This window comes from Miscanthus floridulus, chromosome 17 (genome assembly GCF_019320115.1).
Source record: "Miscanthus floridulus cultivar M001 chromosome 17, ASM1932011v1, whole genome shotgun sequence".
NCBI classification, from domain to species: domain Eukaryota; kingdom Viridiplantae; phylum Streptophyta; class Magnoliopsida; order Poales; family Poaceae; genus Miscanthus; species Miscanthus floridulus.
This window is the reverse complement of record NC_089596.1, coordinates 57,643,425-57,656,957: the sequence shown is the minus strand read 5'-3', so window position 1 is coordinate 57,656,957 and position 13,533 is coordinate 57,643,425. Positions and strand designations below refer to the sequence as shown.

Here is a 13,533-nt window from a genome sequence, read left to right as displayed (position 1 = left end):
GCCTATGGTCGGACAATCTCGACAACTATGGACGACAACAACGGCAAGAGTACAATACCGGAGGACAACAACAAAAAATACTACTACTATGGGTACAGCATCCCAAGGCAACTAATCTACATCTTCTTGGGGCAATGGCTGAGTAAGAGGAACCAAGGGCTCTTCTTCTGACACTTCCGACGGTGGAGGTGCTGGCGGTGCTGCAACACTAGTTCTTCTTGTTCCTAGCGAGTGGATAGGGATTCCTTCCAAGATCGAGGCATCCTGCCTTTCAGCAGCTAGCGTCCTCCGCTTGGCCCTAGTGACAAGATAGGCCTCACGCAGCTGATGGACATGCCAGTCTTTAGCCTCCTTCAGAGCTTCCGACATGGTAGTCTCCTGGCTCTCAGCAGCTACAGCACTGGCATGCGCTTCAGCGAGCTGCACCTCGAGCATCCGGGTGAAGATCTTAGCTTCCTCAGCTCGATGGAGGTAGATCCTCAGTTCCAAGGCTTACCGGTCATACTGCTCATCCAGAGCAAGCAGGTACGTGGTCAAGTGCACCACGGTAGGACTATCCTCTTGCACATCCCGCCCTTGCAAGGCCTCCATGCGAGCCCTCCATGCCCGCCGATTCCTATCCAAAGGTGGAAAGAACCGCATGGGTGTATAGGCAATGGGCTCCTCATAGATTTGGCAGAGGTATCACAAGGCTTTGTGGGCCACAACCTGGTAGGTGTCAACGAAGCAACACCCGGTTGCGGTCACACTCCAGGCTTTAGTGAGGTCGGGGAACTCTTCACTCTTCCCGATGTAGACGGTAACCTCACACCGCTCGGTGCCATGCTCCTCATACTCACGGCCCTCATACTCGGGACGATCTTTGACTCCGAGCTTTTGCAGGGTGGAATGCAGGATTCTAGGAAAACCCTCAATGTTCAGGCAGTAACTACTAACCCAGGCTCCTGCCATTTCTAGCGGTGGTCGTGAGGAAGGCTGAGAGAAAGCTAGCTCAAAGGAAAAGCTAAGCGAGCTAAAGTGCGCCGAGTGGTGATACCAAGGCTAACACAGGCTCTGCTTATAAAGGTGGAACATTCAGTGGTCCTAGCACGGTTCACCAGGGTTCTCGCGCGAGATCACTATGATGAATCGACCAAATTCCATGCGTTCGAGGCGAGCGATGTGCGATGCCATTACTGACTAGTATGACTGTAGGGTAGGGGTCTGACAAGAGCGCAGAAAGGGGTACGGAGAGGCATGGGTCACGGCAGGCATGAACCATGGGCGAACGCAAAACACGAAGTCATAGTGTAGACCTAACTCGGGAGCAGGAACAAGTCCGTCGTGCACAATACGACACGCGTGACACCTATAAATGGTGTATCTGTAAGAAATATGGCACAACAATGCACAAATAGGATATGCATGAATGCACGTCCTATACGTCCTTGCACTGTTGCCACATATAGGGCAACCGTTCTCAGCTTTTTGGCACACCGTTCTCTCCCTATAACTAATCAACACTATCGGACTATGCTTGAGTTAGTGTACCTGCAGAAAACTTGATTAAGCTTACCTAAGTCAGCAGAGTGCCATCTATCCTAGATACATAACCATAGTAATAGGGCTACTTATATAACTTCGCATGCAAACATCGTAACTTTTTGCAAAAATGGGTTGTCAAATTTTAGTTTAGAAAAGGTTTTCGAAGTCTTATTTCCTCATTTGCGCTCTGATACCACCTGTAGTAGAATCGCCTAATCTAATGCCTCCCAGGAGTGCTCGTCTTCTATTAGACACTAAGCACCCAAAAGAGAACACTAAATTACTCGGTTCCGTCGGGCACACCCCAGGGGAGAACCCAAAAATCCACATTTTCGCCATCAGGATCACAAATGAGAGAATAAAGCTTACATCATTCTTAACCATTTCTTACATCGCTTTTAGTACAACATCAGAGTATAATATTTATTACTATAATAGTGAAATGTAATTATATTATCAGAGTTATGAATAATTTAATGTAACAGCGGAATATAAACATGTGATCAGAATTACAGCGGAAATAAATATCTATTCATGAAATGATGAAGCATTGATATATAAACTATGACAACAAATTATAATACTTTCGTTTATAAAAGCTTTTGGTGAGTTATAAATAACAACTACAACCACAACATAAAGGAAATCCTCGCTGAGCCCACCAGGAGGAATCCACACACAAAGGTCAGCTTTAGCCTCCACCTGTCACCTGCAACAGGGGGAATAAAACCCTGAGTACTCAATTATACTCAACAAGACTTACCCGACAGGAGAAAAGAAAAGACTCCAAGGATATGCAAGGCTATCTGGCTTGTGGGTTTATTGCATTAGCAGGAAGCATTACTAAGCGTGTGTCCTTATATTCGATTTTTATTAATAGCCGCATTGGTTCATTAACAAACCATTCTATGTAAGCACCTGTGCTAATTTTAAGCAGGTGGTAAGCAATTAGATTTCCTTTTTCCATCTTGCATCTTTCAGTTCTTACTACGATGCTAAACCGTAGACAAGCCGTACCGGATTTCCCGATGATTCACGAATCAATGCCCCCAGCTGGGTACCCCTAAAACACACATCCCGCTTGTACCCCAGGCACAAGCAGGACCAACCCATCACTCTCCTATCTCGAGTGTCCAGGTCCCCGTCCAAACTTGGACTCCAAGCCCCCACATCCTAAGTCCTGGACTCCGTGTGATGCAAGGACCTCCACCATCCCCGCCTCCAATCAGTCGGTTCGGAAAGAGCCGGATCCACGACAAGAGAGCAACAAGTCTTCCAAGTGCCCATACCCAAGTATGTGCTCGGGATAATAAGTCTGTGACTTACCTAGAGCCTTATGCAACGATCGGTCCTTAACTGACCAGACATGGAAAACAGTGTAGCCAAGCTATGCCCCACGTCTATGGCGACACAACCTCTTACACCCACCAAGACCCAAACCATATCCCTGCCCGATCACCATTTTTCCTTTCCACCATTTATATTCCCCAAGTGATAATAATTCAGTAATATATTTCCTATCTCTCACGAGTGACAGACAATCACTCGACTTCTACCGGAGTCCTATAGCATAGCAATCTACATGATCCTGTCATACTAGTAAGACTCATAGGATAAAGATATATATGCAAGTGGGTTTCATTCAACTCCTTAAAACTTAATGCACAAATATAATTTAAACTACAGCAAAATAGGGGTTATGCACCGGGGCTTGCCTTCAGCGGGCACGGTGTCAGCAAAGTCAGTGACGGGTGGCTCCGGAATGTCCTCCTACACGAGGATCTCCTCCTCGTACTCATCAATGACTTCGTTGTACTCTTGCTCACCCACAGTCATGAACTCTACCAACTCGTTATCTACATGCATGAAATGATGATGCAACGCTTAGTAATACGGCAACAACAACTCTTAAAATAAGAATACATCTACCAAGCTACTAAGCTAACTCTAATGACTAATACGCAAAGTTGCCTATTATTCCCCACTAAATAGGTATGAAACATTTCATGTATTATCTTAGCAACTAAAGGCATCCTTATTGTTAATATCAATTTACTATATAGATGATAAAACAAGATGCACTAGCTACCATATTTATCAACCTATTCTAAGGCCACAAAAATTATAGTGAGCACATAATAATACAATGAACCTACTGTAAAAGAATTTTAGGGCTAGCACTTCTACCGATGCATCACAAAAATTTTCATTCTCTAAATAACCATAATACTAACAAGCAACCTAGAATTAATAAGTAACCCTAAAATATTGCAGAACCATATGAACTAATTACACTAACAGATAGATCATGAATTTAGGAATATAACAAAATTTATTTCAGAATAAATAAATAAATTCAAATGAGCTCTAGAGATGAAGAAAATAATATTATCGGAGGAGGCTAATCATGTTATTGGGCTTGTTGACCAGCACGTGACTGTGAGTCTAGAAATAATAAAGAAGGAGAATGAAGGAATCCTTGCAGGTTAGCTACCTCGGTCGATTATAGCTCGAAGAGGGAGATCGGTAGAGCGCAGCCTTCCCAGGCAAGAACAGAGGAACTCGATTTAGAGAGTAAGAGGGTGAGCGGTGGAGTGGGACGGCTCGGCGGGCTTGGTGTGTCCTTTATAGGCAGGAGAAACAAAGGCTGGAGGGGGAGCTAGCATTTGGCTAGCTGATCATGTGAATTGAATTTTACGTGATGGACTTGGAGTGGGTCTTTGGTTATGAGTGAATTAATTCAGATGGTGGACTTTGAGTGGTCTTTGGACTTAATGAGCACATCAGGACTGGAGTGTGCTTTGAGCTGAACGTGCTTGGCGGTGGGGTGCTGGTTCATTCATGTAGGTCAAGGAATTAATGGGGGAGGAGACCACAGGTCAAGGAAACATTAGAGAATGAGAAAATCAATTGCAGACTAGCTACCTCAGCTGATTATTGCAGCTCGGGAGAAATCGATAGACGCAGCTTTCACGGGCAAGAACAGAGAAACTTGATTTGAGATAAGCAAGTGAGCAGCGAAGCGAAACGGCTCAGCGTATCCTTTTAAAGGCAGGAGACGCGAGGATGGAATTAAGCAAGAGAAGGATAAGGAGGATGGTGAGAAGGTTAGGCATGGCTATTGTGAATGAATTGGAGAAGCGTAGGCGTGACAGCGACGTGTCGTAAGGTTAGTGGCTAACTAGCTTGCTTAAAGGTAATGAAGCGTTGCTTGTGCACGACGTGATGAGAGGATGAATAGTGTTTTCTACGATGAACATGGTTCTCCACGACGCTACAGTGACTCTGCGGTGCTACAGTGATCCTGTAGTGCTACAGTGCTTTGTGTGGAAAGGGTGCCTGAGAAGTGGAGTGCCTGAAGCGCAAGTCTCGACTACAGAGGTGACCATGACCAAAGTCTGAACCATCATCATACTATGACTGGCCGGGTATACCTTTTGAACACAACAGTGTAGTTGTGGTTGGCAGGCCAGCTTAGTCTAATCACTGTCATTAGCTTCTAGTCCTTTGTATGCTTCGGAAGTTAGATTTTCTATTGGCTGCACTTGGTTCTGGTTGCGGTGACTCAGTGGCTATACAACCGGAACCAATTCTAGGAAGATGTTGACTGCCTGTAGTCAAAGTACATGGGAAGGATCCAGATTGTTATTAGTCGTGCATTACTTACGAGCATCCTGACTGTTAGTGGTAGACTTGTGAATCGTGATATTCATAGTCGGCGTCGGCGTGAGGCAAACAGAGGGATGGCGAGCTAGGGAGGGAAAGCAGAGCTATGGCATTGGTGCACACATGGTAGTTCAGCTCAACAAATGTAGACATAAGTAATCAAGTTAGAGACAGAAGCAAAGCAAAAGCTGGGGCACATGGATGCGGATGGATGAGGAGACTTTGCAATGCAGAGAATTGCAGGGCCACGATGAGAATGAGACAGTAATCAAAAGTAATGCCAGGTGAGTACGTTGCATGCCAAAAAAATAAATGAAGCTGCTGCGCTCTCTTTCTCGTCAGTTCGTGCTTAACAAAATAAACCCATGAGTTTATATATATGTATCGTTCTATTTATTAATGGATTTTATTTTATTTATAAAAGTTGATTTTCATGCTTAATCTAACCGAACAAACCATTCTCTAGAATCATCGTCGGACATTCCTGAATATTTCTACGCACTACGTAATTTATCTTGGACGTTTATTTGAGTCCACAAAACCGAGTCACACAGGATTCACTTATCGTATCAAGTACATTTTAAATCAAAAAATTCCGAGAACTCATTTCAAAAATTTTATTTAGGCCTAAATCGCGGTGCTAAACGAGATCGTAACACTAGGGGTGTTACAAGAAGTACTACAAGAAGGGTTAGTATGAGCAACAATGATAAGCATAGATAGTGATTCATCTATTATATCACAAGTTAAACCTACATTGCAAGTTTCAACATGCTTCTTTTTATTTTGCTCATCAAGCAAAGATGAATGAGCCTTTTCAAGCTTTTTGTGAGCTTTGCCAAGCTTCTCATTGGCTTCCTCTAGCCTCTCATGAGATGCATTGAGCTCATCAAAGGCTTGCTTAAGGTCTTTTAATTCCTTTCGCAAGCTTTTGCATTCCCTTCTCTTGATGTCAAAGTGTTCTCTAGCATCTTCTAGCATGTCAAATAATTCATCTTTAGTGGGTTCATCATTATCACTATCACTATCACTATCATTTTCATTTTCATGTTCATTTTCATCATCATGTTCTTCATCACTTTCATCATCACAAGATTGTACCTTAGTGGCCTTAGCCATGAAGCATGATGAAGATTCGAAGAGAGAAGGATTCTCATTGATGGCAATGCTTGCAAGAACCTTCTTCTTGGTGGTCTTGTGATCATCACTATCATCATCATCATCACTTGAGGAAGCATCACTATCCCAAGTGACTATATATGAACCACCCTTCTTCTTTTTGAAGGCCATCTTGTCCTTCCTCTCTTTCTTTTCCTTCTTGTCCTTCTTCTTGTTCTTCTTGTTGTCATCATCATTGTCACTATTGTATGGGCATTGAGCAACAAGATGATCTTTGCTTCCACACTTGAAGCACCTTCTTGACTCTTCTTTGTTCTTGGATGAAGACTTCTTTCTTCTAGCACAGTAGCCCTTCTTCACCATGAACTTGCTAAATCTCTTAACAAATAGAGCCATCTTCTCATCATCATCATCATCCCATGATTCATCTTCTTCACTTGATGTTTCTTGCTTTGCTTTGCCCTTAGATGATGTGGCTTTGAATGCCACGCTCTTCTTCTTCTCATCTTTCTTCTCCTTCTTTCTTCCTTCTCATCATCATCTCTATATGTATCATCGGTCATTATATCTCCCAACACTTGGTTTGGTGTCATGGTGTTCAAACCACTCCTCACTAGAATAGTGACCAATGTACCAAATCTTGAAGGTAAGCATCTCAAGAACTTATGGGAGAAGTCCTTGTCCTTCACCTCTTCTCCAAGTGCTTTGAGATCATTGACAAGCACTTGAAGCCTATGAAACATCTCTGGTACACTCTCATCCTCCTTCATCTTGAAGCTTGCAAACTTCTCCTTGAGAATGTAAGCCTTTGCACCCTTCACGGCTTGAGTGCCCTCAAATGATTCTTCCAACTTCTTCCAAGCCTCATGAGCCATCTCAATATTCTTGATTTGCTCAAATGTTCTTTCATCAATTGCATCATGAATAGCACTTAGAGCAATGTCATTGTTTTGGAGAAGTACTTCTTCGGCCGCAGTGGGATTCTCTAGAACTTCAATCTCAATTTTGGTTTCTACCACCTTCCAAACCTTCCTATTGATTGACTTGATATAAGTTGTCATCTTGGCCTTCCAATAGGGATAGTTGGAGCCATCAAATCAGGGTGGCTTCTTGGTGTTGTTGATTTGAGCCATTTTTACACCGAATGTTGTTAAGCCTCAAATAATAGTGACCACAGCTTTGATACCACCTGAAAGGTCCTAATGGCTAGAGGGGGGGGTGAATAGCCTAATAAAAATTTCTACAACAACACTTAACAAAATGGTTAGACAATTATGAGGCGAAGCAAGTGTTGCGCTAGCCTACTCAAAATGCAAGCCACCTACCACAATTCTAGTTTAGATAGTGTATATTCACACAAAAGCTATGACACTTCCCTATGTTAGTGTGCTCTCAAAGGCTAACTAAAGAGCCACACCAACCAACCAAGCAAGCTCTCACAACTAGCTACACTAAAGAGCTTGACAACTAGTTTGCGGTAATGTAAAAAGAGTGATCAAGAAGGTTATACCGCCGTGTAGATGAAGGAACCAATCAATCACAAGGATGAATAATAGTGAATACCAATCACCTCAGAATCAATGATGAACACAATGATTTTTACCGAGGTTCACACGCCAAACCCTCAATAGGGTGCCGCACAACCAACACAAGATGAGGATCACACAAGCCACGAGCAATCCACTAGAGTACGTTTTGGCGCTCCGCCGGGGAAAGGTCAAGAACCCCTCATAATCACCACGATCGAAGCTGGAGACAATCACCAACCTCCGCTCAATGATCCTCGCTGCTCCAAGCTGTCTAGGTGGCGGCAACCACCAAGAGTAACAAGCAAATCCTGCAGCGAAACACAAACACCAAGTGCCTCTAGATGCAAACACTCAAGCAATGCACTTGGATTCACTCCCAATCTCACTAAGATGATGAATCAATGATGGAGATGAGTGGGAGGGCTTTGGCTAAGCTCACAAGGTTGCTATGTCAATGAAAATGGCCAAAAGTTATAGCTAGAGCCGGCCATGGGGCTTTAAATGGAAGACCCCATGAAATAGAGCCGTTGGCTCAAAAACGCGGGCTGACTGCGCATCGACCGGACGCTCTGGTCCAATCAACTGGACATAGCACAGGACGCTCCGGTCGTGAATACCAGACGTGTCCGGTAGGTCGACCGGGCGCGTCCGGTCTCTCCCAGACCACCACGTGTCCAGTTCAAGACAAGGTAGCCGTTGCAGCATACTTTCATGTGATCGGATGCTCAGACCGGACGTAGAACTACGAATGATCGGACGCTAAGCCACCGAGTCCGGTCGAGTCTAGTAAGCCACCAAGCCGACCAAACGCGTCTGTTAGAAAACGGCCGGACGCTGAGCCTCAGCGTCCGATGGAGTACAGTAAGCATCCATGCTCGACCGGACGCGTCCGGTGATACCGGACCGGACGCTGCTAGCATCCGATCGACTGTACTACCGAACACTGTGTTTGCTGATTCACACCGGACGTGTCCGGTGTGGCGACCGGACGCGTCCGGTCACGGAGTTCGTCGCCAAATACCGGACGTGTCCGGTCACCATACCGGACGCGTCCGGTCACTCTGTAACCAGCGTGGCTAACTCCTCTTCGACTCTATCTTCTTCACCCTTGCTCAAATGTGCCAACCACCAAGTGTATCACCGTGTGCACATGTGTTAGCATATTTTCACAAACATTTTCAAGGGTGTTAGCACTCCACTAGATTCTAAATGCATATGCAATGAGTTAGAGCATCTAGTGGCACTTTGATAACTACATTCCGATACGAGTTTCACCCCTCTTAATAGTATGGCTATCAAACCTAAATATGATCACACTCTCTAAGTGTCTTGATCACCAAAACAAAATAGCTCCTATGGTTTATACCTTTGCTTTGAGCTTTTTGTTTTTCTCTTTCTTCTTTCCAAGTCCAAGCACTTGATCATCATCATGGTATCATCATCATCATGCTATGATCTTCATTTGCTTCATCACTTGGGGTGTGCTACCTATCTCATGATCACTTGATAAACTAGGTTAGCACTTAGGGTTTCATCAATTCACCAAAACCAAACTAGAGCTTTCAAACATCTGACAAGAAACTGAACTGCTCATTTTAATGAAGCCAATCTTGAGATGAGGGATAGTGACCCAGAGGCGACACTTGAGGCGGACCTGAAGGCGAGCGAGAGCTTCCTGAACTAGAGAGCTATGAGATGTCCCAGCACATGTAGGAGCAACACGCTACAGCCTGGCCTTGTGATCATCTCGCTGGTAAGCATGCTCAAGCACTCAAGATCCTAGTTGACATATCAATAAATGTTGATCTCTATGAAGTTTCATACTTCTGCAGCCTACGTCATGATACAGTCATTTTGTCGCTACTACTTAATCTCACTAATGGCATTTAAGGATAGTTTCTGACAGTTTGTCAAGAAACACAATGTCTGACTAAAAACTGAATTTCCTGGCTGATTCCGAGATAAATCCTCGTCATTAGTCACAAACATAGATGTGCTTTTATTTATTAATTGTAATGATCAATTTAACCACAAATACTAAATACAAGATGTCTACATTACTTCAGATCTAGTGGAATTAATTATGTGGTTTATCTTCTCTCGATTGTTGCAGTATTTGGTGAAAACATGATAGATGATAGTTATCAAGATGTCAACATCGATATATCTTCTGTGGTGATTGAGCAAATGAAGAAGAAATACCACGATAAGCCTCAAGTTAAATGTCTGATCTTCGTATAGGAAAAGCAACAATATAATTGCATTATCAAGTACTAGTTGCAATATTTGAAATGTGCAATTTTCATATTTATGTTTTGAAATTTTCAAGATCATACTCATTGTGCCTTGTTTGCTCAGAATATCTTAATATGTGAATCTTGTCGAGTGAGACTATGTAGTGATCCTAGGTGTTCCATATTCTGTGGACTTCACATGCACGAGCTGGGACATTTAACTTGTAGCAGGGGGTTTAAGTGGGACAAATTTCTGTGTTTTTGGTTCACTGTGTAAAGCCCAGTTCAATGTGAAGAAATAGGCCCATGTTTATTCATTCGGTACACCTCCAGCAAGCTTAACGGGTTTTTCGGACCCGTTAAGGAGTAGATCTATCATGTTTATTCATTCTCGAGTTTGGTTGCGGACCCGTTTTGTCTGCTTACTGGACCTGTTCTGTCTGCTTATCAATAGAAACCGCTGGATGATGATTGTCACCGCTGGATGCTAATCTGACAGCTACAAGGCCATCGCCTGAAAACATTGTATATTTCAGGCACCTGAAATATAACGTCTCCCTTTTTTTCCAGTACTCCCTAATCAGACTGAGTATACACAATATAATTTTACAAAAATTGCTGCCTCCGATTCTAAATAATGTAGGCCATTTTAGGATTTTAGTTGATCTTTTCTTTTATGGAAATTGGTGCGCACGTGCGCACACACATATATATGGTTTAAGCTATTAGCTTTATCACGGAATGTTATTCGTAATACATAGATTTAGAAAAATTTATATGGCAAACCGTTTGATATCCTAAAGAACTTACATTTGAAATCAGACAGAGTACAACACTAGAATTTGAAGCTAAGATGATAATCGCTTTCGAGCTGCAATTTTGTTTGAATAAGTGGACCTATTTACTTTCATAAACCAAATTAGGCAAAGTCATGGTGCATAGTCTCCATGCACAATTAATATGTTTGCTTGAGTAGGATTTGATTGCTTGATTATTAATCCCATAGTCAGAGCCAAGCCTAATGGCTTCATGTGCCTTTTGGTCAAGACCACGTTGCCTGCCTCCCTGACCCTGACCTGGGCCCCCCAATCGCAATAGCCACCCCTGAATATATCTCTACTAGTACATACATCTCTCCTCTACGGAGTACCTACTTACTCATATATCCCCCTCCCTTTCTCTCTAGTCTCTACAAATAGTCCAAAAGCCGGCCCTTCTTGTACATCCTCCTAACTACTAAGATCCTCGTCCACCCTCTCTATTTCCATACCCGAAGAAGCTCAATTTTGTCAAACATTGTCATTCTCTCAAGAAGAGCCAGACGACAATGTTGGACAAGGAAGACAGGACGAGGATGCTCCCCAAGAGCTCAAGCCAGAAGACGCTCCTGGCCGCCATGGAGGAGGAGAGGGCGACTATGGCCAACCGTCGTTTCCTCTCCAAGGACGCCTCCTCCGTCTCCAACCCCTCCTTCCGCGTCTACTACGGCGTCGCCTCCGCGGGCTCCGTGCCGTTCATGTGGGAGTCGGCGCCGGGCACTCCCAAGAACGCCATCTCCAGCACCACCCTCCCGCCCCTCACCCCGCCGCCGTCCTACTACAACAGCGAGGGCGCTGCTGCCAAGACCAAGCTCACCAAGTTCCAATCCTCCAAGAAACTGACTCTCCTCCAAGCCGGCTATCTTCGTGCAGAGCATCCTCCCCAAGCTGCGCAGGAGCCATACCATGCCGTCGTGGTCACCGTCGGCGCCGCCGTCCAACTCCAAAGAGAGCGCGCAGGTGCAGTGCACCCGGAGCCGGAGGAACAGGCTGCTCGCGAGCCCGCGGTCGTCCTTCTCGTCCAACTCAAGGGGAGATGACGATGACGACGATGGTGGTGCAGCGCCATCGTCGCCGACGTCCACGCTGTGCTTCCGAACGCGGCACTCCGGCGGGGGCACCGGCAGGCTGCACGGGCTTCTAGCGTCCGTGGTCGGAGGAGGGCAAGGTACCGCTGCCTCCTGATTAAGGGTATGTTCGATTAAGGGTATGTTTGGAACGCCCGGAAAATTCTCTTGTTCCTATGTTTTTCTATGAAATTGAACTGATTCGTGTGAAATTTCTGTGTGATTCCTATGAAATTTCTGCGTTCCAAACAGACCCTAAATAAGGTTAATTTGCATCTTCGAGTTCTTGGTCACATCTCTAGGTCTTGGTTGTGTGCCAGTATGGTCGTGCAGTGCGCGACGTAGCCTTCTACGCTTACCTTGACGAAATTCGATGAGGGTTTTGTACTTTATTACATGACATGGATATGAACAATATAGTAGCGTGTGTCTAGTGTTTTTAGTAGGATGGACTCAAAATAGGTGGTTATTTGTTCATGGTGAAGCAAAAAATAATGTGTTTATCTTATGCACATCTGCATTGTGTCACCATGTGAGAATATATAGCTGCTTTATTTGTCCACGCTTTCTCTAGTCTCTATCACCTTTATGGATGTATACTTGGTATTCAAGATTCAAACACAAACAGGTCCATTTGCCACCCTTTGTTCTTGCTTTATAATTATTGAAATGTACTCAATGTGATTAATTCCAATAGCTATTAATACGAAGCGCATGTTTTGTTTTCTAGATTAATTAACAAACCCGGGCCGGGTTGCAATTGAGGGAGGGAATACGAACTTCCACCTATATCTATCTATATCATTATTTTATCTTTATTATATGATTTCGACTCCACCAAACAATGTGTACAAAACATTCAATGAGGACACTACGTTATATATGCTCAAGCATTTTTAAAATCCTATTTTCACAATCAAAAGTTAATTCAAAATTATTGAAATAATAAGTATTCTATATATTGATGTGAGTATGAGTGATGCCAGCATTTATATGAGCGAACGAATTGTACGAAAGTGTCTACATCTATACTGCCTTTCGAAAAACATTCCACTAAGATCATGAAATCAGTAAATGGTAGTGGTAATTTGCTGTTCGATGCCAGTGGGCCTTTGATTTTTCCTGTAAGAGCAGAGAAATGGTACGGTGTACTCCTACTGTGTACCTGCTCAAACTTACTTGTACGCCATCTGTTTTGGTATTATTATTCCACATGGGTGAGTTTACCTCCAAAGCTGGCTTTCTGTGCAGCTTTGAAGGATAGCTGCAAGCTGCAGGAACTTGAAAGTGAAGCCGAAGCACACCAACTTTATGCTGAGTACTATTTTTCGTGCAGCTAGATCGACCTGCGTGAAAAACAGAACATCTCGGTTCTCGTTCGGACGAAAAGAAAATGAAAAAAAAAAACTTCAAACAACAAAAAGTCATGGGCAGCTGCGCGCCCAAACCATGCATATATGTATCTCTTTGCACCAGTTGGAATTTGGACACACTGAATCTTTTTCTAAAAGGCAAAATAATTTCTGGTAGAGAATGGCTAGTACATAGATTCCTGGTTGGGATGCAAATATATATT

General features: G+C 43.8%; 1 pseudogene; it reads left to right on the top strand.

Annotated features, from left to right (window-relative positions):
• The first annotated feature begins 11,328 nt into the window (after positions 1 to 11,328).
• LOC136519059 (uncharacterized) lies at positions 11,329 to 12,414 on the top strand (annotated as a pseudogene).
• Positions 12,415 to 13,533: the final 1,119 nt, after the last annotated feature.